The sequence below is a fragment of the Aythya ferina genome (genome assembly GCF_964211825.1).
Source record: "Aythya ferina genome assembly, chromosome: 1".
NCBI lineage: Eukaryota > Metazoa > Chordata > Aves > Anseriformes > Anatidae > Aythya > Aythya ferina.
In genome coordinates, this window is record NC_140296.1 from 55,282,383 (window position 1) to 55,304,081 (window position 21,699).

General features: G+C 45.9%; 1 long non-coding RNA gene across 1 annotated transcript; it reads left to right on the forward strand.

The window, feature by feature from the left end:
- The first annotated feature begins 14,937 nt into the window (after positions 1–14,937).
- On the forward strand, positions 14,938–18,475 carry LOC311430302. Its single transcript, XR_014688682.1, has 2 exons — positions 14,938–15,462; positions 17,054–18,475. It is a non-coding gene; the product is annotated as an uncharacterized lncRNA (long non-coding RNA).
- The last annotated feature ends 3,224 nt before the right edge of the window (positions 18,476–21,699 follow it).

Here is a 21,699-nt window from a genome sequence, read left to right on the forward strand (position 1 = left end):
ATTCTGCCTGACCTCATTAGGTACCTGCTCTGGATGTGATTTTACAAAGGACGGTGCTAGGCTAAAGAAAGCATCTCCCTCACAGCCTTGAACAGAAATACGGGCCTTTGAGTGAAACCAAAGGAAAAAGAACAATACCAGCAACCAGATAAAACTGAGTATTTAGGCCACTGGGAAAACAACAAAGTATGGTACTTCACACAGAGGTTCGGTCCTCACCTGGCAGCCTCTGGGTGATGTCCAGCTTGTCCAAGCAGCCACCAGGGCACTGAACCAGCCCCGTGCTGACCAAGGGGGCAGCATCATCCTGGGAACGTGCCGGGGGCCGAGCATTTTTTGGGAGATGGATGAGGAGCAGGAGCACAATTTTGTGACTACATGAGAGGCTCATGGAAGGAGGAAGTCATTAAAATCATAGAATCATAGAATCATAGAATATCCTGAGTTGGAAGGGACCCTTAAGGATCATCAAGTCCAACTCTTGACACTGCACAGGTCTACCCAAAAGTTTAGACCATGTGACTAAGTGCACAGTCCAATCTCTTCTTAAATTCAGACAGGCTCAGTGCAGTGACCACTTCCCTGGGGAGCCTGTTCCAGTGTACAACCACCCTCTCTGTGAAGAACCCCCTCCTGATGTCAAGCCTAAATTTTCCCTGCCTCAGCTTAACCCCGTTCCCGCGGGTCCTGTCACTAGTGTTAATGGAGAAAAGGTCTCCTGCCTCTCGACACCCCCTTACGAGGAAGTTGTAGACTGCAATGAGGTCTCCCCTCAGCCTCCTCTTCTCCAGGCTGAACAGGCCCAGTGACCTCAGCCGTTCTTCGTACATCTTCCCCTCTAGGCCCTTCATCATCTCTGTAGCCCTCCTCTGGACACTCTCCAACAGTTTCATGTCCTTTTTATACTGTGGTGCCCAGAACTGCACACAGTACTCGAGGTGAGGCCGCACCAGCGCAGAGTAGAGCGGGAATTTTCCCTGCTGAGGCCGATGTGAGACTCTTACACACGTTTGCTGTCTTTCTGACCTGATATAATATTATTTTAACGTGGCTACTGCTGGCAAAGAGGAATCTCCAAGCATGCACCAGTGCATGGCTTCTTTTCACACACTGTCATGCTTACTGAAGAAGCAATCAGGATGATTTTGGTTGTTTGTTTAAATAAACTCAAATAAATATATTTCTTGCTTCTTAACACCTTCTTTTCTTTGCATTTACCTGAGAGCTTAGTTTCTTTTCTGTGTCCTTTTATTTCTGTTTCTCAGTGCTAGAGGAAGGCGCTGAGTATTTGTATTTCCAAACTACTTTTGTTTCATTCTTTTTCCCCTAAGGATTTATTTCTTCTATGGTAAAACTGTAAAGCTTAGAAGGCAACAGAGGTTGAATAAATGCTCACCAAGCAGGAGGCTCACAAAACAGCTTTGAGAGATCTTTTGTCCACGTATGTGCCACATTTTGAAACACTCCTGGTGGTTTAGGTCCACTGGTCAGGTGGCAACAGAAACTGATGGGCAGCTCAGAGTGGGGCAGCACAGGGGCTCTTTTAGCTCGCGTGACCTCATTCCAGACCCATGGAAATTTGTTTCACCCTCCACAAGGACTATGTTAGTGGTGTGTAAGTCTGTATCTGTTATCATGAGATATTGTCTTTTTTTTCCCCTTTTTTTCCCCTCTTCTCAAGCCTGCAAATGCATGCACTCGTGTTTAGCTGAACGCAGAGAAATCTCTGGCTGCAGTGAAACTCATGACTGTGCCAGCGGCCGACAGCAGTGGCAGGCAGCACATCAGAGAGGGTTTAGCCTCTCTTTGTGCAGAAAGGTAGAAAGAAACAATAAAAACAAAGCCCAAACAATGACGGTGCCGATAATCAACAAAAGGATTTTTGTCTTCGCAAACTCAGGTTTGGGGCACTGCAAAGGGAGATGATTTCCCCTATTGAAAGCTGATCCTGAAAACAGTTGGCTCCAAGATGAGGAACCGGGGATAAACAACTGCAGCAGGGAAGGGACTTCTGTGGTGGACTTACTCTGGAAAAGACCGGGGATATGATGAGCAAAGAGAAGAGCAGAATAAAAGACAGGAAAGATGATCTGGGAAAGCCATTAAATGCCGCACTGGGGGTTTTGAAGCTTGTGCTAAACTGCAGGCTGACCTGGTGAAGCGAAAGGAAAAAAATTTGAGCTCTGAAGGAAAACAGAAACCCAAGCAGAGCAGCAGAGGAGTATTTCTGTAAGCCCAGCACAGACAGTTTTGCTGAGCATGGGCAGAAAAGGGATCTGCATTTTTTCATTGTCTTTCCCAAAAGCAATTTGAAGATTAACCAGCCCTGCCAGAAATTTCCCTGCAGCTGAGCTGGTGCCCACCCTCTGCAGGAGCCATGTGGGGAGGAGGCAGCCATGGACCTTCAGCCCCTCTGGCACATGCTCTGTGAAGATCTGCAAAGATCTGGGCATCACAAACATCCTTGTTGGTGTTCAGGGCCCAGATGAGGAAGAAGCTTCATGAGATCCCACTACTTCGTTGGGGAGGGTGGTGGCATTGGCATGGGGCTGGTACAAGAAGCACAATAATGCTCCTCAGCCCTAGAGCTTGCTCCATCTTCTTCTGCATCCTTGTTCAGCTCCATCATGAGCCTGGCAGCACCACTCGGGTGGTAAGCAGCCTCTGTTCTCTTCCATTCCTTCTGCTGAACCTGTGATAATAAGACATGAGAAAAGGCAGCATCCAAAAAGCTCATCACCGCAAGTAACGAGGTTGGCTGCTGTTAGTAGTGAGGACAGGGGATGGTCTGCTCAGATGTAGAGCAAGCATCAAAGCCTGAGGGCTGGGGGAGAACAGACCAGTAAGTATGTCCCTGGAGAGCATTTCCAGACCTTCAGGCCTCCAGGTTACCAGTGCTGATACTGCTCCAGCCGTGGTGTGGTGAGTGACAGTGCCCAAGAGACCAACGCACCTAAAGCAAAGCACAGCCTTGTCCCTATATACGCATGCTGGATGAGAGCACGCCCCAGCAGCAGCAGAAGCCCGAAGGCTTCAGGAATGAGGTGGCTGCCCAAATGCCTGAGTTCTAACCCAAATACAAGCTCCAAGCCCGAGGGTCTTGTTCTGGGAAGAACAGTAGGAAAGTGAGGGCCTGGATTGTGGGATTTCAGTCCAGCTCTATTTTGGCAACACTTCACTCTTCTCACAGGTAGGGTTTGGGTATTTTTTATTAAAATGCTGCCATTAGCAACAGGTCAAACAAGGAATTCAGCTGGTGAGCCTGCTGGGTCAGGCATCTCACACCAGTGGTGAGCCCCAGGGCACGCCACAAACTAAAGGAGCTGGTAATGACAGAAAACTCCCGTTCTCCATCCGGTTTTGTCAGAGAGGCACTGGGCACCCATCACAAGCACAGTGCAAGCATATGCCTCTATTTCAGGCTGGGAAGCACCCACTGAGCTGCTCAGTCTCAGCCCAAAAGCCTTGGAGGAAAGAGATTTCCTTGCCCCAAACGTGTTGGGCTTTAACCAGGGGACCACCAGCATCCACCTGCTGTTTGCCACCATGAGAGCTGAGGACATTGGGTGAGCAGGCACAATGACACCAACCCTTCTGCTGTTAAAGCAGCTACAAAAGAGAACAGCAACTTGATATATATACACTTTTATGTATAGATGTAACTCTATATGTATTTTTTTTCTGTTATATACCAGTAAGTATAGTTAGTGGTAGGATGATGATGCAAGCCCAGGTGGCCTCGCTGCACGGACAGGAGTTGGTCAGCCCCAGTCACCCTCGGGGGCAGGAGTCCCTCCTGCCCCTGCTGTGTTTAGCTGTGTTAAGTGAGGCAGTGTTTACAAAACCAGGCCAAGATCCCAGAAAGGCTCGGCCTCGCAGCATACTGAAAACAGGAGCGTGAGAACTGGCAGCGCAGGGACTCAGCCAGCACGTGCCGCTTGGGTGAGAGCCCAGCCTCCCACAATGGTGTCCTTGCTTCTTGTCCTGCTTCTCTGGTTGAGCGTTGGAAATTTCCTTGTTACCTTCCTGTGTTTTTTTGGCAGGGAGGAGCCGAGCAAGCCACCCACTCTCCCCCATGCCACAGTACGGGCACGCATGGGCTGGTGTGGCCCAAGCGCTTCTCGGCAGGGCCCTGTCAGCGGCTTGCAAATGCATTTCGGCAAGGAGGGAGAAGGGTAGGGCAGGACAAACCTGGCCAGACTTGCCCTTTCCCTGCTGCAGAGAGCCCACGGCAGCGCTGCCAGCAGCAGAAGAGGTGTCGGTGCTCCAAAGCCAAAGAAAACACCCCTCTGAACACACTGTTTTTACAAGCTGAACATCCCCATGGCATGCTGCGCCTCTAAACTACCACCTGCAGTAGTTTTAGTGGAGATGCTCTCAGTTTTGATGCCATGTAGAAAAAATATTAGCACTTTCACAGGCATTTCTTTCATTAGAGAGAATATAAAGGTCCATAAGTAGGGAAGGGAACGTGGGGAGCAGCCATCCAGGGCCTTGTACCGCTGATGCCCAAGGAGCCCCAGTTGGGCAGGGTACAAATCGGTGCATAGAAAAATGCTTTGGGGTTGTTTTTGTTTTGTTTTTGTTTTTGTTTTGGGTGTGCGTGTGCATGGCTAATACATTTGTTGCTGAAGGTTTATTTTTAGCTAAAAGAGAAATCATCGTTACGCCATGGCAACCAGAACTAGGAGGTAAGTTAGAGCAAGCTGGTCTGACTAAAATATATCTGAAACCATCCAAATTGATTAAATATCCTAAAAATAAAGATGATGGCTGTTAGCACAACACAACGGTGATGTTTGTGATTTAGAAACACAGGCCGTTTCTGTTACAGCATGTTTTTTCCCCCAGTTACCAGCTGTGAGGGGAGGCCTGGGAAAGCATGGCTGATAGCCACAAATGACTAATACTGCCGAAGGATCTGCAGAACGGGTGGGATGCTCTGCAGGAGACGTGAGGAAATGAGGCTTTAGCTTCAGAGGCACAATTAAACCCTCCTGGAGACCCCTGCTTGAGTAATCAACAGTGCTGTGCTGGGCGGTTGGTGGGGTGCAAGGTGGTGGGTGGGTTTTCCCCTTCCTCACAGCACAATTATTCAACGTGTGCTGAGCATATTTAACACATGAAGCAACATAATGGTGGCCACTGAGTGTGGGGACGGCCATGCACAAACCCTGCCTTGGTCAGGGATGAAGATACTCTGCCCTTGGGAGCTCCATCTTGTGCTGAGATGGATGGATTTGAAGAATCCCAAACTAACAGCACCAGGGGGCAGGGGTTGGGAGATTCACTATGGGGCCATGTCCACTCTAGGCTGTGGCGTACCCATCCATGCTGAAGCACTGAGTCATTTAGGTGGGAAGGCAGCTCAGGTCTCTCATCCAACCTCGCACTGAGGTCAATGCCAGCATCAGTCCAGGTTGCATTGTCCCGTTGGGTGATGTTCTTCCATCATCCGACCCATGGGTGGAGACTGCTCAACCTATCAGAGTAACCTGTCCCATTGTTTTATTATCCTCACAGCATACATTTTTTCCTTGAAAGTCCCAGCATCAGGCTCTTTCATCCAAGCCATTTTCCAGTGTCATATACATTTAAACTCTTCCTCTTTACACCCTCTTCAAATCCATTCATAGAACCTTGAAAGTCCTCCATACTTGCTGGCCCTGATCCTAGAGCTGAAAGCATTCAGATAAAATTACAGTAAAGGCCCTGGAATTAAGCCTTCTTTCCTAGCATTTCATAATTTCATACTGAACAATTTTTACCATTCAGATTCTACTTGTTGAAAGCAAAAATACTTGGAGATTATTGCCACAATCCAGAAAGCAAATGAGACCATACTTTCTTGTTCTTCTTGCAGCAGACTATCTATCTGTTTTAAAGTATTACATCTTGACAAACGGTGTCAATATTTGTGAATAACTTATCATTTTTAAAGAGCATCTGACAAAATCTAGCATGTTTTAAATGATATGCATAACACAATCCTTATATTTCAGACTATGAAACCTTAACTTATCCTTACTTCCAGATAACACAGAATCAATAAAGATTGCAGGGTTTTTAATTATTATTTAAAATCATATCCCCAAAATGAAAAATAAATCTCTTTCGAAGTGCTCCCTGTAATTAGACTCCTCTTGACCTGCTTTTTACAGATGTTTTTGCACTTTGTACTCATATTGGTTTGGTTAACTCTCTGTTCTGATGTGTTCTGTGCTCAGTTCTGAGTTGTTCCTTTGCTTTGACACAGCAGGAAATGCTCTTAATGACTACATTAATAATTATGTACTCAGAAAACCAAGTCTGAGCGCTAAGGTGAATATCAGGACTGAAACAACAAAGTTTTCACATGAACATTTCAGTGGGTTGCAATCATCTATTCTGCCTGCAGTGCCTACAAGGATATGAAGCATTATATATATATATAAAGACCAGCTTTTGGTCCCAACAGGTTACAAAGAAATGCCTTGATCTTGCAAGTGGCTTTGAGCAGATTCCTGAACCAGCATGGAGCCAGTCACAGCAGTGTGAACGAAGGGCCCAGACACAGCTTTGTGCCTCAACATTTTCCTAGTCTGAGGGCATGGATGTTAACCTCTATCCATGTGCCAGGAAAACCATCCTCTTCCTCACTGCAGGTGGTTGTCCTCACCTCTCCAGCCTCTGTGGGCACTCTGGTGCCCATGCAAAGGAGTAGCCTTGCTAAACATTACAGCTGATGAAATACTAGTGGCTGCTGCAAGGGAGGGTGGTGGTCATGCTCAGCTAAAGTTTTCTCTCCTCACCCTAGCCCATGCTCAGCTATGTCTCTGCCCCAGTCCCCAGGCAGCACGAGGGGACTTTTCTGCCAGTTTACCTCCCTGAAGTCGTGCAAGGGCACTGGCAGGATGTGGGGATGGGAAAGTGTTGATGGCTTTTGGTGGCTGGTAGCCATTAGCTGGGGTTAGCTGGAGGGTGACTCCCCATTCCTGTTGCACCAGGAACAGGAGCCGTAGAATGAGCTGGACCTAAGCTGTATTCTCTGAGGCCATGGGTGTGCACTTAGAAAGTAAATACAGACCAAGCTAAAGGTGACCTGAGCTTAAGGTGAGACATTATCTAGAGGGTTTTGCTGCCCAACGTCTCTAGGACGTGTTTTCCTAGGGCTGTAAACAAACAGGATGCTTCTGGGGGGTCAGCATCTGTGGGGTCTCTTTCCCCCAGAGAAGCTGGCTAGTGGCACCAGGACAGCACCCATTTTGTTGTGTCAAATAACAAAACCCAGGGCCTTCAGCATCCCCATCCTACCAAGTGCATGGTGCCCATCCCACAACTCCTCCTACCACCCATCTCCCCCCGGAGGCAGGCTGGCTGCCTTTGGTCTCCACTTGTACAGCTCCTGTCACCACCCGGATTCTCGGATGCTGCGATAATGAAAATAAGATGAAATAGTGCTTGGTTCATTTGGCAAACTTCTATAGGGTGAAGGTAAAATTGATTTTTAATTTTTAATAGGTTGACTCACCACTCGTGGGCATTGCAGACAGTAGTTAAAAACTACTTTGCACTGGAGTCAGAAAGTCAGAACTAATTAAAGAATATGTCCACAAAAGGACTGCTAATAGACTGAAGGGAAGACCTTAATTAGAAATTTGGGAAGTTGTAACCCTCCTGTTAATAAAGCTTAAATGACATTTGGGAGCCATGCAAAATAAGTAAACAGCTCCTCTCTGCATAACTACAGTCAAAGACAAGGCACCAGAGGAAAAATCTAAACAGGGCCCCAATGCTGCTACTCCAGAGCTAAAACAACTCCTCCTTAAAGCAGTTTTCAGCCATGTTCTCCACTTAGTAACAAGCAGCACTGCAGCATTTGAAAAAATCTGTAGAGTACGGCAGCAAGGTGACTACAAGGACTGCAAGGCATGAGCAGTAGTACGCAGAAGCTAAAACACCTCGGCTAGAGAATGAGACTTAACTCTGCTCTTAAAGCAAACATCCAGGTGCATCTTCAGTGATCTGGCATGCAGAGCCAGCCAGGACTCAAGAAACTAATGAAATATTTTAGGCCTGTAAATGATGATGCAGTGGTTTGGTGACGACCCGTGCATGGCAGCAAAATGCAAGGCTTTGCAAGATTTCCTTTCTGTTTGGAAAAAAATAAATAAATCTGATTGTAGCATGCCCACCAACATGAGGGTGCAGTCGGAAACATTTGCAATTATGCATTAACAAACCGGGACAATGCTTCAAGGCAAAAGCCATGCTGCTGTACTCTGCCATCTCTGTGCCCGGAGCAAGCAGCCTGCTCCTCTACACTGCCTTCTTCACTTGTCTGCAGCAAGCACCAATGCTGCTGCCCACTCAGAGGCCGACAGTGTGGTGTTGCCTCAGCATGCAGAGCCAGCTCTGTCCGTCCCAAGCTCCTTTTCCTCACCCTGCTCCACCCAGGATGGCAGCACCTGTGTTGACGCAGCTGTGGGGCACCAAAGACCCCTGTGCGAGCTGGGGTGGGGAGCCCATTGTAGGATTCACCTTTCAACGAGTGCTGTGTCAGAGCTGAGACAATGAAAATAACTGCTGGCATGTTCAGGCATGATATCTCTTATACTAAAGAAGGACCGTGAATTTCTCTGTACCTTTTGTGTTCTGGCTGCCAGTACAGAAATCCACCCAAATTATCATAATGTGAGGAAAAGAGGACACCATGCAGATTTAAAGCAGGATAGAATAATGCAAAGGAGATGGTGTCATTCATTTTTAGTCCATTACCAGAGGACCGAGAGCCATCCCCTTTCACTTCTCTCCCACGGGACAGCAGTGGTTTGAAGTTTGTGGTGTTGCATGGTTTCTAGGTTCTGTGGGCACAAAATATGACAATGGTGGTTTCTCTGGTCGCTGGTGCCTGATGGTTTCATAGCACCCTTCTCAGGGAACTCTTTGCAACTAGGCATAAATACACAGTACCACATATATATTTAAAAATGGAAAACTTCATCAAGGTCATAGTTCTTGCATCGTTCTGATTTTCATTAGCAAGCTGATTTTATTTTAATTTTGTGAAATTTTCAAGTAGTCATTCAAAAAATAACCAATATGGGCAATTACACGGAAACCATTTCTTCTACCTCAACAAAGCAGCCTCCGTGGCATGAGGAGCAGGAGGACCATTACAGCCTGGAAGTTGCACCTGGAGCTTTTGGGGCAAAAATTAAATTAAATTAAAAAATTAAAAATTAAAAACAAAACCAAAACAAACAAAAAAGGAACATGAGCAGTTGAATTGTGGCAGGATGAAGAAACAAAGGTGTTGTGGCACTACACAGAGTGCTGCATAAGATGGCTGCAACCAATGTAAGCCATGGAGATGGGTCATCTCCACACTTCAAAGCCCTCCTTTGGGACATGCTTGAGCCAGAAGAGAGCCTGAAGTTTCTGAGGTCTTTACTTGGATGTAAATTGGTGGCCACTTGTCTGTGGGATGTGTCAGAGAGTAGCCACAGCTGCCAGCTGCCTGAGCTCGGCACTGTGTTAAATCCCATTCACTCCCAACCCTTCCTTCTGACACCTTGTATGAAGGCTGATGAAGACCCATTTGTGTTCATGTAGGCCTGAGAGGTGGGCCCATAAGAACCTCATGTAGTTCAACAAGGTGAAATGAGAGGTCCTGCACCTGGGTAGGGACAATCCCAAGCACAAATACAGGCTGGGTGATGAATGGACTGAGAACAGCCTTGCTGAGAAGAACTTCAGGGTATTGGTGAATGAAAAACCAAACAGGAGCTGGCAATGTGTGCTTGTAGCCCAGAAAGCCAACCATATCCTGGGCTGCATCAAAAGAAGCATGGCCAGCAGGGCGAGGGAGGTGATTCTCCCCCTCTGCTCTGCTCTTGTGAGACCCCACCTAGAGCACTGTGTTCAGTTCTGGGGCCCCAGCACAAGAAGGACATGGACCTGTTGGAGCGAATCCAGAGGAGAGCAATGAGGATGCTCAGAGGGCTGGAGCACCTCTCCTATGGGGACAGGCTGTGGGAGTTGGAGTTGTTCGGCCTGGAGAAGAGAAGGTTTTAAACTTAAAGAGGGTAGGTTTAGTTTAGATATTTGGAAGAAGTTCTTCACTGTGAGGGTGGTGAGGCCCTGGCACAGGCTGCCCAGAGAAGCTGTGGGTGCCCCATCCCTGGAGGTGCTCAAGGCCAGGCTGGATGGAGCTTTGGACAACCTGGTCTGGTGGGAGGTGTCCCTGCCCATGGCAGGGGGGTTGGAGCTGGATGATCTTTAAGGTCCCTTCCAACCCAAACCATTCTGTGATTCTGTCTCAAATTTCTTTTTGAGCCATGGGGAAGCTGGCACCAAGAGAAGCCATGGATGATCTCCTGTGCCTGCACTTCACAACAGCTTGCAAGAGAAGATGTGGAAGGAACTGCAGCCGGTTAGCATCAGCCAGCCTCAGCCATTCAGATGCCTAGCTGAATTATCAGCTTAGTCTGAAAAAGAAAGGATTCAAAAACAGACCATTGATGGTAATTAACAACTGCACTTCATGGGCTTTCAGTCTAATGAATACACAAATGAAAAATCAATGGAGGAGGCTTCCAAAAATGAACACGGCAACAAACTTGGATTTGGCTCAAAGACAGTTCCTCCCAAACCAGCTCTAAGGCTGTGGTCCTATGATACGTTTCTATTATTTCATTGTACAGCTTTCCCTCTGGGGAACTCATTAGTCCTTTTTATTGATAAAATAAATACGAGTCTAATTTTGAAATTAAAAAAGCATTAAAATAATTACATCTCCAAAGCCGTAGTTCAGAAATGATAAGAGATCAAATCAGTCAAAGGCTGAATATGATTCCACATCTTCTGAAGGCCATTTGAAAAATTTGCTCAGAATGAAGCAGCCACACTGAATAAAACTTTAAATAAAGAGGATTAAGCTCTGCAAACCACCAAACTCAGCTGAAGCTGCAATTTGACATTATAAATTGTCAGCTTACTCTCTTTTTAGTTGGAGAGATACAGCATACATTTGTCTTTGTTACAAAGGGGCCGTGCAGCTTTAATTTGCTGTAGGATAGGGCAGTGGCTGGTCACATCCACAGGGTGAGGGCAGGCACAAAGAGCATCGCCAGGTCTTTCCCTTTGGGTTCATCACACAGGCTCTATTACCTCTCCATGGCATAGTCGGGCAGAGGTCTGCTTCTAATCCAGTAACATTTCTGAATTACGTCTTGCCTAGAACAAGGTTTTGGCAATGAAAAATCCCGTTCCAGCCAGACGAGATACCCATGAATTCTGGAAGTCCTTGCTGCTTGAGAGAAAATCTGAGACGTGTAACTGCCAGTCAGAAAGCCATGCAGGACAGGAGGCACTCCCAGTGGTCAGGGTGTGATTCTGAGATGTGACATGACTTAAATTTCCTCCTTTTGTGTGTTTCTGTGCCCCGATTAGAACCTCAGACTGTCTACATCCTCCATTTCTACACTGCTGAAGATGACCCCATCACACCCTACTAATGCTTACCCAGACATTGCTCTGATTAAGATAGTGCATTACATGTGCCATTTAGGATTTGAATATAATATTTAATTTGATTCAAGAAGTACTTTATATTTGTCCAGAATTCAGAACTATTTTGTTGTGGGGTGGATCCAAAATGAGATTTTGCATTTTGTGTCGTCATGATACAAAAAAAAGCAGTGATTCCCACAGCTGCTCTCTTTCTGAAGCAATTCATTCTGATCATACAGGGCATATTTTGTGCTGCTGCTGCCTTCATTAATTAAATTCTTCTTCAACCATGAAGTTGCATCCATATGCAAGTTAAGGGAAAACTTGGCATGATCTTTCAGGTACTTTGGGTCAAGTGATAATTTGGCTCCCAATAGCTCAGAGGCAAACACCATTATCCACTCAGCAGCACTTCATCTCTATCAGCTTTCCAGCTGCAGAAAAAGAAAAAAAAATGTAATTTTAGGAGGCTTTGTGACTAAAAGCAGGGGTTGGATGCAGACTCAGACAGGGATTTTTAAGTGTGTTTGTTGCTTATGGCCAGTATACATTTCTTGCTTTCAGCACACTCAAAAGAGAGTGAAGAGCAGAAGCAGCAAAACTCTCCCACCTCCTGCACCTTTTGAACCTGTCTCAAGCTCCTGCTCCTAAATTTGTGTGATCTTATCAGCACGCAAACATCCTTTATGGTTGGTTAATCTCTGCAGCAAGGATAAGGACCCATCCATTGGTTTGTGCTCCATTTCTTCTGGTGCTCACTTGTTTTCTGAATCCATGGCTTGAGCAGGACCACTCTGTCTTCTATGACAGAGTGACGCGCTGGGTGGATGAGGGAAAGGCTGTGGATGTGGTCTACCTTGACTTCAGCAAGGCTTTTGACACCGTCTCCCACAGCATTCTCCTCAAGAAACTGGCTGCTCTTGGCTTGGACTGGCGCACGCTTCGTTGGGTTAGAAACTGGCTGGATAGCCGGGCCCAAAGAGTCGTGGTGAATGGAGCCAAGTCCAGTTGGAGGCCAGTCACTAGTGGCGTCCCCCAGGGCTCGGTGCTGGGGCCGGTCCTCTTTAATATCTTCATCGATGATCTGGACGAGGGCATCGAGTGCACCCTCAGTAAGTTCGCAGATGACACCAAGTTAGGTGCGTGTGTCGATCTGCTTGAGGGTAGGAAAGCTCTGCAGGAGGATCTGGATAGGCTGCACCGATGGGCTGAGGTCAACTGCATGAAGTTTAACAAGGCCAAGTGCCGGGTCCTGCACCTGGGGCGCAATAACCCCAAGCAGAGCTACAGGCTGGGAGAGGAATGGTTGGAAAGCTGCCAGGCAGAGAAGGACCTGGGAGTGATGGTGGACAGTCGGCTGAATATGAGCCAGCAGTGTGCTCAGGTGGCCAAGAAGGCCAACAGCATCCTGGCTTGTATTAGGAACAGCATGACCAGCAGGGCTAGGGAGGTGATCGTCCCCCTGTACTCAGCTCTGGTGAGGCCGCACCTCGAGTACTGTGTTCAGTTTTGGGCCCCTCGCTACAAGAAGGACATGGAGGTGCTTGAGCGGGTGCAGAGAAGGGCGACGAAGCTGGTGAGGGGCCTGGAGAACAAGTCCTACGAGGAGCGGCTGAGGGAGCTGGGCTTGTTCAGCCTGGAGAAGAGGAGGCTCAGGGGCGACCTTATCGCTCTTTTTAGGTACCTCAAGGGAGGCTGTAGCGAGGTGGGGGTTGGCCTGTTCTCCCACGTGCCTGGTGACAGGACGAGGGGGAATGGGTTTAAGTTGAGCCAGGGGAGTTTTAGGCTAGATGTTAGGAAGAACTTCTTCACTGAAAGGGTTGTGAGGCACTGGAACAGGCTGCCCAGGGAAGTGGTGGAGTCACCATCCTTGGAAGTCTTCAAAAGACGTTTAGATGTAGAGCTTAGGGATATGGTTTAGTGGAGGGCTGTTAGCGTTAGGTTGGAGGTTGGACTCGATGACCTTGAGGTCTCTTCCAACCTAGAAAATTCTGTGATTCTGTGATTCTGTGTGATTCTGTGAAGAGGTGCCAAGGAATCTGAGCTTGCCACCTCCCCAGCTGATGGCCATGATGCTCTACCTGGACAGGGTATGATGGCCAGATGACTGTGACAAGACCATAGGGGAATGGTTTTCCTTCTCCTTCACCTGTCAGGGGGCTAACAGTGCTGCCGACCTTCACCTTTGAGCTCTGCATCACTGTTTAAAGAGATTATTCACAAATAGAAAGTATAGGCACATTGGAAAGCAAAGGCAGAAACTTTTGACAACTACTTTAAGCTATGAGGCAAATAACATAAACTTATCAGCCAAGAAGTTCAGGTTTAATTCTGTTGCATTTCAGTGAAGACACAATAATTAAAATCAATCCTTCTTTGATTTAACCTTGTTGATTCATGATGTCCTTTTTCCATAGTCACTGGAGGAACAGTACCTTGGAAAACAGCTACCCTACTCTTAGCTCCCAGCCTCTTCCAGCCCACGCCAAGCACAAAACCTCCTTTTCTCTCAGCTGCTGTTGGTATAGCAGGGGTTCCTCTGTTACTCTGCGGTATGCCCATCCCTCTTTTTTTTCCTCCTTCGTGGGGAATCTGCTTCTCCTCTTTTTCAAAAGTACCCAGCAGAGAAAAGGTCCTCTCTCCCACACAGCTCACATTTGGAGGGACTCAGCAAGGAGGGGGCGGTCTGGGTTGTCACGAGCTCCTAGGACTCGTTCTGGAGCTTTCAGTCGTTTAACAGAAGTGAGTGACTGTTGTTTTACAATGGTCCTTGGCAAATTGCAGCATAAATTGTGGCTGTTACCCACACTGTTTCAGTGATGTTTGGTCCTGACAGCCTCTACACTGAGCTACAAGCAAGCATCCCTCTTGGTTTGCCATACCAGGGAACTGCTGGGTGAGATTCACAACTTCAGCAGTGCCTATTTCACTCCAGCTTCACCGCTCTGAACTCTTTGCAACTTTGAAGAAGCAAGTTGGCAGATAGACAGGTAGCCTCACCGCACCGTGCTTGCACTACTCTTGGTCTTCATCTAGAGCAGGTAGCTCAGACCAGCCAAGAGAGAGTAAGCAAAGGATAGTCTGAAACACATCAAAGCTGGAGAGTGTGTTGGTGCCTCACCAGCAGGGAGAAGTTCCCAACTCCCATCTCTATGAAGTAGAGCAGGAAAGCATAGCCTATCCAGATAAAAGGACTTTCCTCTGAGAATGTGAATTAACAAGAAAGTTATAACTGGTGCCTGTGCTTCTGGCATATGATTAGCTCAATTCATGCCCCTTTTACAGTTCTAAAGCCATGAAAGCCACCACCCTGGTGAGATCGGCATGCCAGCCCCAGCTGGGAAGTGTTGTGCCCCCACAGCACCCACCTGTGCCCCCAACAGCTGTGCCTCTTTTCAGGCAAAATGCAGAAACAAAACCCACAGAAATGCAGCCTTCTGCTGTGGGAAAGTTGGGTGGAGAGCTATTACCAAAATACAAGAGTTCTGCATCATAATAGTTCCTTGCTCTTGGAGACATGTATAAAAGAAGTTTAATGACTTCTTGCTCTGAAGTGTAGAGCAGCAGTAGTTAAAGCTTGTTAGGCTCTGAAGGTTTCAAAGCGGTTGAGGGGTGAGATGACCCTTCTCCAAGCCTCTGTGCTTGGGCATGGTGTGGTGGGAAGGTGCTGCTAGCTCTGGGCTTTGCTCAGCTCCCACAGAGCCCAGTGACCCATCAGTAGCAGCACATGCACGGGGACCAGAGCAACTTCGTTGTTCCTGTTGGCAGTGCTATGTTTGGTGAAGGGAAGACTCTTTCCTCTGTACAACTGGCTGCAAGTAACGTGTAGTAATGCTTTTTGTGGAAAGCAGCTGCTATCTGAGATCTTTCAGACCTAATATTTCACCAACAGTTGTGCCAGCACACTTTGAACCTGAGCTTGATCCTTCTTCACGACTATCTTCAACCAGGAGGCATCCAAATCTATAGGTAAGATGAACTCACAAAGAGAATGGGATGGCAAATTTTGGGGCAAGGGCTGGAGCTGGCCCCAGGTGTTCCCAGACTGCACTGAGCGCCTTAATACTGTAATCAGTAGGGATGAACAACATGCTAGATTAGCTTTACTTGAAATAATGTTTGAGTATCATAAAGCAGAACGGTGCCCAGGTTATTGCAGCAGCACCAGTACATAATGACTTTACATTGATCTACTCAACTGTTTAGAAATTTTGCCTGAAAGACTTTGCTCCTCTGCAGATAGTTTTTTGGGGGGCAAAATATAGCTGCAGCGTGGAAGTTTGTGGTTGTTTTCCACATCTCCAAAACCAGGCTGATAAAGCTGACATCTCGCCCCAAATTCTGCAGTTCTGGGAGGGCCACGTGGCCGTGCCAGCTTGGTGCTGGTGCCTTCGTCATCCCTTTTGCCAGCAGAAGCACACAGTGGAGGTGGCAGCCTGACTCGGAGAAGCCACGGCAGCCAGCCGGGGGCCGTGCCCTCCCAGTGCCTGCTTCCCCGCGGCCACTCCTTCCCCGCAGCCCCCTCCTGCTCCCTGGCTCCAAAAGCCTGCTCAAGTCCAGCCTACACTCGCCACACGCGGTGTAGAAATGAGTCAGTCACCAGGGCTTAGGAAGATGACGCAGGCACAGCTGACACGCGCGCATCGAGCGCGTGGGGTGGGCGAGCGGCAGAAAATAATGTTGTGCGAGTGAGTGATGTGCCAAATGTGTTTTTCACTTGCTGCAAAGAGCAATTTTGTCTGCTATAGGTGAGCGATAGACATTTTTATTTATTTATTTATTGGTAGGTAGGTACAATTGCATAGAAATCTGTTCCATGAATGAATCAGACCATGTTCTTATGTGAAAGAGCATGGTCATTTTTATTTTTTAGAAAGATCAAGAATACCAGGCATGTTCAGCGACTGTACTTCATGTATTTTATTTTCCTGTCTTTCCTGATAAATGGACATTTGATAGGAAATTTCCTTCATTACTTTCCTGAAATTCGGAGGGGATTGGTTTTTCTCTTATGAAATTATTCCTGTGTGCCCTGGTTAGTAACTGTGAGTCTTACGATTGCAAAATTAAGATGATCTCAAGTGGTAACCTGGATAACAAAGGAGAGACCTGCTCAGATTTCACCCTTCTAGGTGTAGATACTGAATTTTACATGCAGTGTGGTTCACCTGTGTTTGTTTACTTGTTTTCGAGAAGTTAACAGTGCCTCTGTACCCACCATTCACAGGGAAAAGCTGATTTTGTGGTACATAAAAGATTCGTGGATTATTATGCTTCAAGGTAGGAGTTACTCTCATGTAAGACAGCCAGCCTTACTTACATAGAGAGAGACATCATCTTCCACTCAGATAGCTTTGGAGCCACTCAATAAAGTGCAGCACCCACAGGCTGGGTTTGCAGACCTACCTCCTGCTTCCACCTATTAGTGTTAACCTCTCACCTAAATAAATAAATAAATGAAATTGCTCATTTTAGCAGATACAGCCCCAGTCACAATATTTATGGACTGAAAAGTCTGTGAGAACCTGCTGGTTGTGTGGTTTTTTTTTTCTCACACCAGGCATCTTTCCCTTCATCCCAGGCTGTGGTGGTGGCTAACCAGTGACGCGTGATGCCATCAGACAAAAAAGTCACATCACCACTTTCTCCCAGCATTGAGAAAAGATCCACACCAGAAAAGCTGGGTGATGCAATGCATCCCCCCTCCTGCATAGAAACATCTCCCAAGACCCCATCTAGTACCACACAGGCTGGTCTCAGTGAAAACCCTCAGCATATTTACAAGGCACAAACTACAGTGGGTTGCATTATATGTGACTAATACAGGCCTTTTCACTGTGCTGTCCTCCTGTATTGCAGGAAAGCATGTAAAGAGTTAAAATACATTAAAAGATTTCACAGCCCATTTTCTATCTTTTTTACAAACACCAATTTAGATTTATCACACCAAGCTGGGAACATTTTATGGGACCTCTGACTTAAAACATTGGCAATGCATCACCACAGAGGTCTGCCTTTCTTTTTCCAAAAAAAAAAAAAAAAAAACAAAAAAAAAAACATGGAAATACTAAGCTGGAACAGGCTGAGATGGCCAGCCAGCTGTCTGCTATTTGAATCCCATGAAAACCCAAATACAGCTGCAGATTCAACTTTGTTCTGGTCAAGTACAGCAGTCCTGGAATGTGCTCCTTTCCACTGGGGCATGAATAGTGTCAAAATTAACGCTGTTTTCCTAGCAGTATGGATAAAAAAGCTGTGTGACAGTTTTCTAAAGGCATGTGTAAATGGGAAATTATTCAGGAGTGGGTTGGTTTCTAAGGAGGTCCCAACAAGATCAATTCCTGACTCTTTTTCTACTGAAAATTTTAATGACTGTTTTGGGGGGGCAGGGGGAGAAAAGAAAGGAAGAAATAAATGAAAGGAAAAAATCAAAGAGAAATCATGACTGAAAAACTCAAGGTGGCAAAAAAACTTGTTGCATCAAGCTGTGGTCGGGGTCAGAAGAGAAAGAAGGAAGGAAGGAAAGAAGAAAATAAAGAAAGAAAGAGCAAAACAACGATATAAAGTACTAAATAATGTAATGATCCAGGAGCTCCACCAGTTTTCCTAAGCAGGAGGAAGAGTATTATCATGGTCCATAACTACCAACCTATGGAAGAGGATTTTGAAGTCTCTTATTCTGCAGAGAAAAGCATAACAGCAATCAGTGGCTTGGAGATGAAAATAGAAAGCTTAGATGGGAAACAGGTCACCAATCATTAAGTATGTAGGTTCTCTTACTCTGCTTAGCTTGTCGGCTTCTACAGTTCTGGAAATTTTAAAATCAATTGAATTTTTTCTAGAACAGATGCTCTTGCTCCAATTAATTTGAAGAAAACTTATGGTCTGCCATATGCAGATAGCCAGAGAGATGGTCAGTAACGGTTCCCCCTGGACTTGTAATTTACGAGAATAAAACCAAAATTATTACACGTACTTGCTATATATTTGATGCAACGCAGAGCTCTGTCACCTAGGTGTGAGTGCCGATATAATTATGCCCGTGATGGATTTGTAGCTGCTACAGCAGGGCTGGCTTGCTCGCTTTTGCTTGCTTACACCGCGATGCCTACATTCTGTTCGCAGCCTATTTCGGGCAGCATCCTGTGCGGGGGCACGCAGGCCTCTCGTCCTCCCACCCCAGCTGCCTGGGAGCTGGAGCAGGGCAGGCTGCCTGAGGTTGCTTGTGTTGGCTTGCCAGGGACCGGCGGGACACCCCATGCTCCATGTGATTGCACCAGGATTTGGGAATAATAAAGATTTGCATTATGGTGAGTGGCCTTGGTGCGCTCCCAGATGCTAGAGTTAATTCTAGCAACTTGCACGCGGCTTGTAGCAAACAAAATGAGGTCTACAAAATGCTCTCGAGCCTGCCTAGTGCAAGGAACAAGTAAAGCTGCAGGAAAGGTTGAGGCGGTAAGATCTTGTGGTTAGATTTGTTGGTAATGCTGACATCCTGGATGCATCACGTTGCTTTTCTGTGCTGTTTTGGTTTTTTTTTTTTGTTTTGTTTTTTTTGTTTTTTTTTTTTTTTTGTTTTTTTTTTTTGTTTTTTTTGTTTTTGTTTTTTCTTAAGAGTCCTGTACCCTTGGTCAGAAGGAAATGCCACCTCAGATGAGAGTACAGGAAGCATACAATGCGTTTTATTCGTGTGGAGGATCCTAAGCCACTCCAATGCTAACAAATTGAAAAAAAAAAATAAGAAGAAGAAGAAAAGAGGAAGCTGGTAAATGTGTAAGGAACATTTAGAATGACACACCGCTAATCCAACTAATTCCCTCTCCGAACAACTTTGGGTCTCACAAAAGCGTTTCTCCTTTGAATAGAACAGCCTGAATGAGCTAAAAAATTATGTCTCTCATCTAACCTTTCTATGTGAATGAATCATAGTTCTGGTGCAGAAAGTTTAAAAAAAAAAAAAAAAAAAAGTCTTTTAAACAAATTTACAGTGCGGTAACCATAAAATTTATGTGTAAAGCATACAATGAGTTCCTTTATTAATCTTTATCTTGCAAATCAACTGGTATTATTCCCCCCTGATTTGATCTCGCTTTATTTCCTGTTTAAAGCCAAAAGACTGCCATTTGAGGGCTGCTTTAATGTATGCCCTGAGTGCAATTATATTTGCATAACAGTACCTCTTGTTTTTCACCCACTGCACTGCTTGCTTGCGCTGGATGAAGATCTTGATTAGATTTATGGCCGATTAAGAATTCCGCGTGTGAGGCACCCAACCCTGCAGATAGCTCAACATATCTTCATTTTCATTAATGGTCCCGTTTGAGTAAACACAGCCACGAAAGGGGACATAGTTTGGCAGAACCATGCGCAGGCTCTTGGGTGTGATTACCCATTAAAAGTTGTTAGAGACCACGGATCAAGGATAGAGCGGCAAGGATGCCTGTGCCAGCCCCCTGTGGGAGCTCCCAACTATTAACCTCATCCCTGTTTGAGAAACATTAAGGGGAACTCAGTGCAGATAACGAGCTGCTCCACGGTTTGATCCTTCAGCAATGCAGACCCTGCAGATAGTCTAGCAATGCTCAAAGTGAGCATTGATGTTATATTTGACTTGCACGGTTTGGAAAACAGGGTACATTCATCATGGACAAACGGGTTGTTCCGAAGCATTAATATTCTTCACCAGTTACTTTTGACAGTAGATTGATGACTAATGGATAAAGCCAATCTACTACTGGTGATTGATATCGAGGAAACCTTACGCATTTCATGTTGATTAAATTATAGTTCTTTCAGAAATAGCTAATACTTCAGTTATTAATATATCCAACCAGAGAAAAATCACTAAATCAATCATGACAGTGTTATCATGGGTCCAAAATAAAGACTTGATTGAAATCTAGAGGGAAATTATTTATCTACATAGGAAAAATTACCAATGAACTTACAGCATGGTTCATCGCTTCTGTTAACAGAGCAGTTCAAGGCAGATAATTTATTTCACAATTGACACATGAGGATATCCATGCTAAGCCATTGTGCAATATTAGAGTATCTTTAGTTCATAAACTTCTGTAGCCTCCTGAGCTAACAGCAAATATCTCACAAAATGCCTGCAAATAAGGTACCACCTTTCCGAAAACATTTTGCATTTTGGATTTGGAAACTTGCTGCTTCTCCCTAGCCCTCTGTGGGTGCAAGAATGCTAACAGACACACTAAGGGGCACTTATTGGCTTTCCTTGAGAAAGATGACTTGAGTCTGTCCCACCAGCATCTTGCAGTAATTGCCAGCAGCCTCTCGAGTGCGGTGTGCCAAGGCCTGAGTCCCCTTCCCACACAGCAGACGAAGTGTGCTGGCCACGCTTAGCAGAAGCCACAGATGCTCATGCTCCAGGAGGAAGGATGCCCGGCCACGTCACCTTCCTGGCTCTAACTTGCCTCCCTACGACGCACTGAGAACACACCGTAAGCTATTTGAAATCCACCTGCATGCCATCTTTCATTAGTCCCTTGGTTTACAGCGCACACTGCAATATCTTGCCTCTCTCATTGTGCTCGTTCCCCGTTAAGCAAATCACACATTATCATAACAAGCAACCCTCCCAGCCCTCATTGTTCCAGCTATTAGGTCTTCTTCAGCCTCTCTATTACTCAGTCACACAGATTTGCCTTATGACTACATTTTTTGCTCCTATTTTGACACACGCAGACACACAGTATATGACGATGACTCAGTCATCATTACCCCCAAAATGACTCTGTTTTTAAATATACGGAGTCTTTCAGAATCCATATACAGACTTCACTCTGCAATGCACTTCCTGCAGTAATTTTGTATGCTTGTCTTTCCATTTGGTAAGTATAAATTCATTGTATTAAACCTGAGCAAAGTTAATAATCCTGAAAAATGTTCAAAATCAAAAAGCATTCTAGTTTTAAAGCGGTAAAAATGTTAAATAACCTTTTTAAAAGTCTTTATTAATCTCCATTTGCATACCCTCTAGATTTCTTTGCTTTCCTTTATTTTCATTAAGGAGAAATTGGCCACTGAACAAAAAACTAACAATAGGCTGAATATATCACCTTCCTGATTGCCAGCATTTACAAATTGGGCCACCTTAGTTCTTTCTCATGATTTTTGCTGGTCTGCCTCTATGCCTGTCCCCATCCTGCCTTATGTTACAGCAGCAGCACCTGGAGGTGG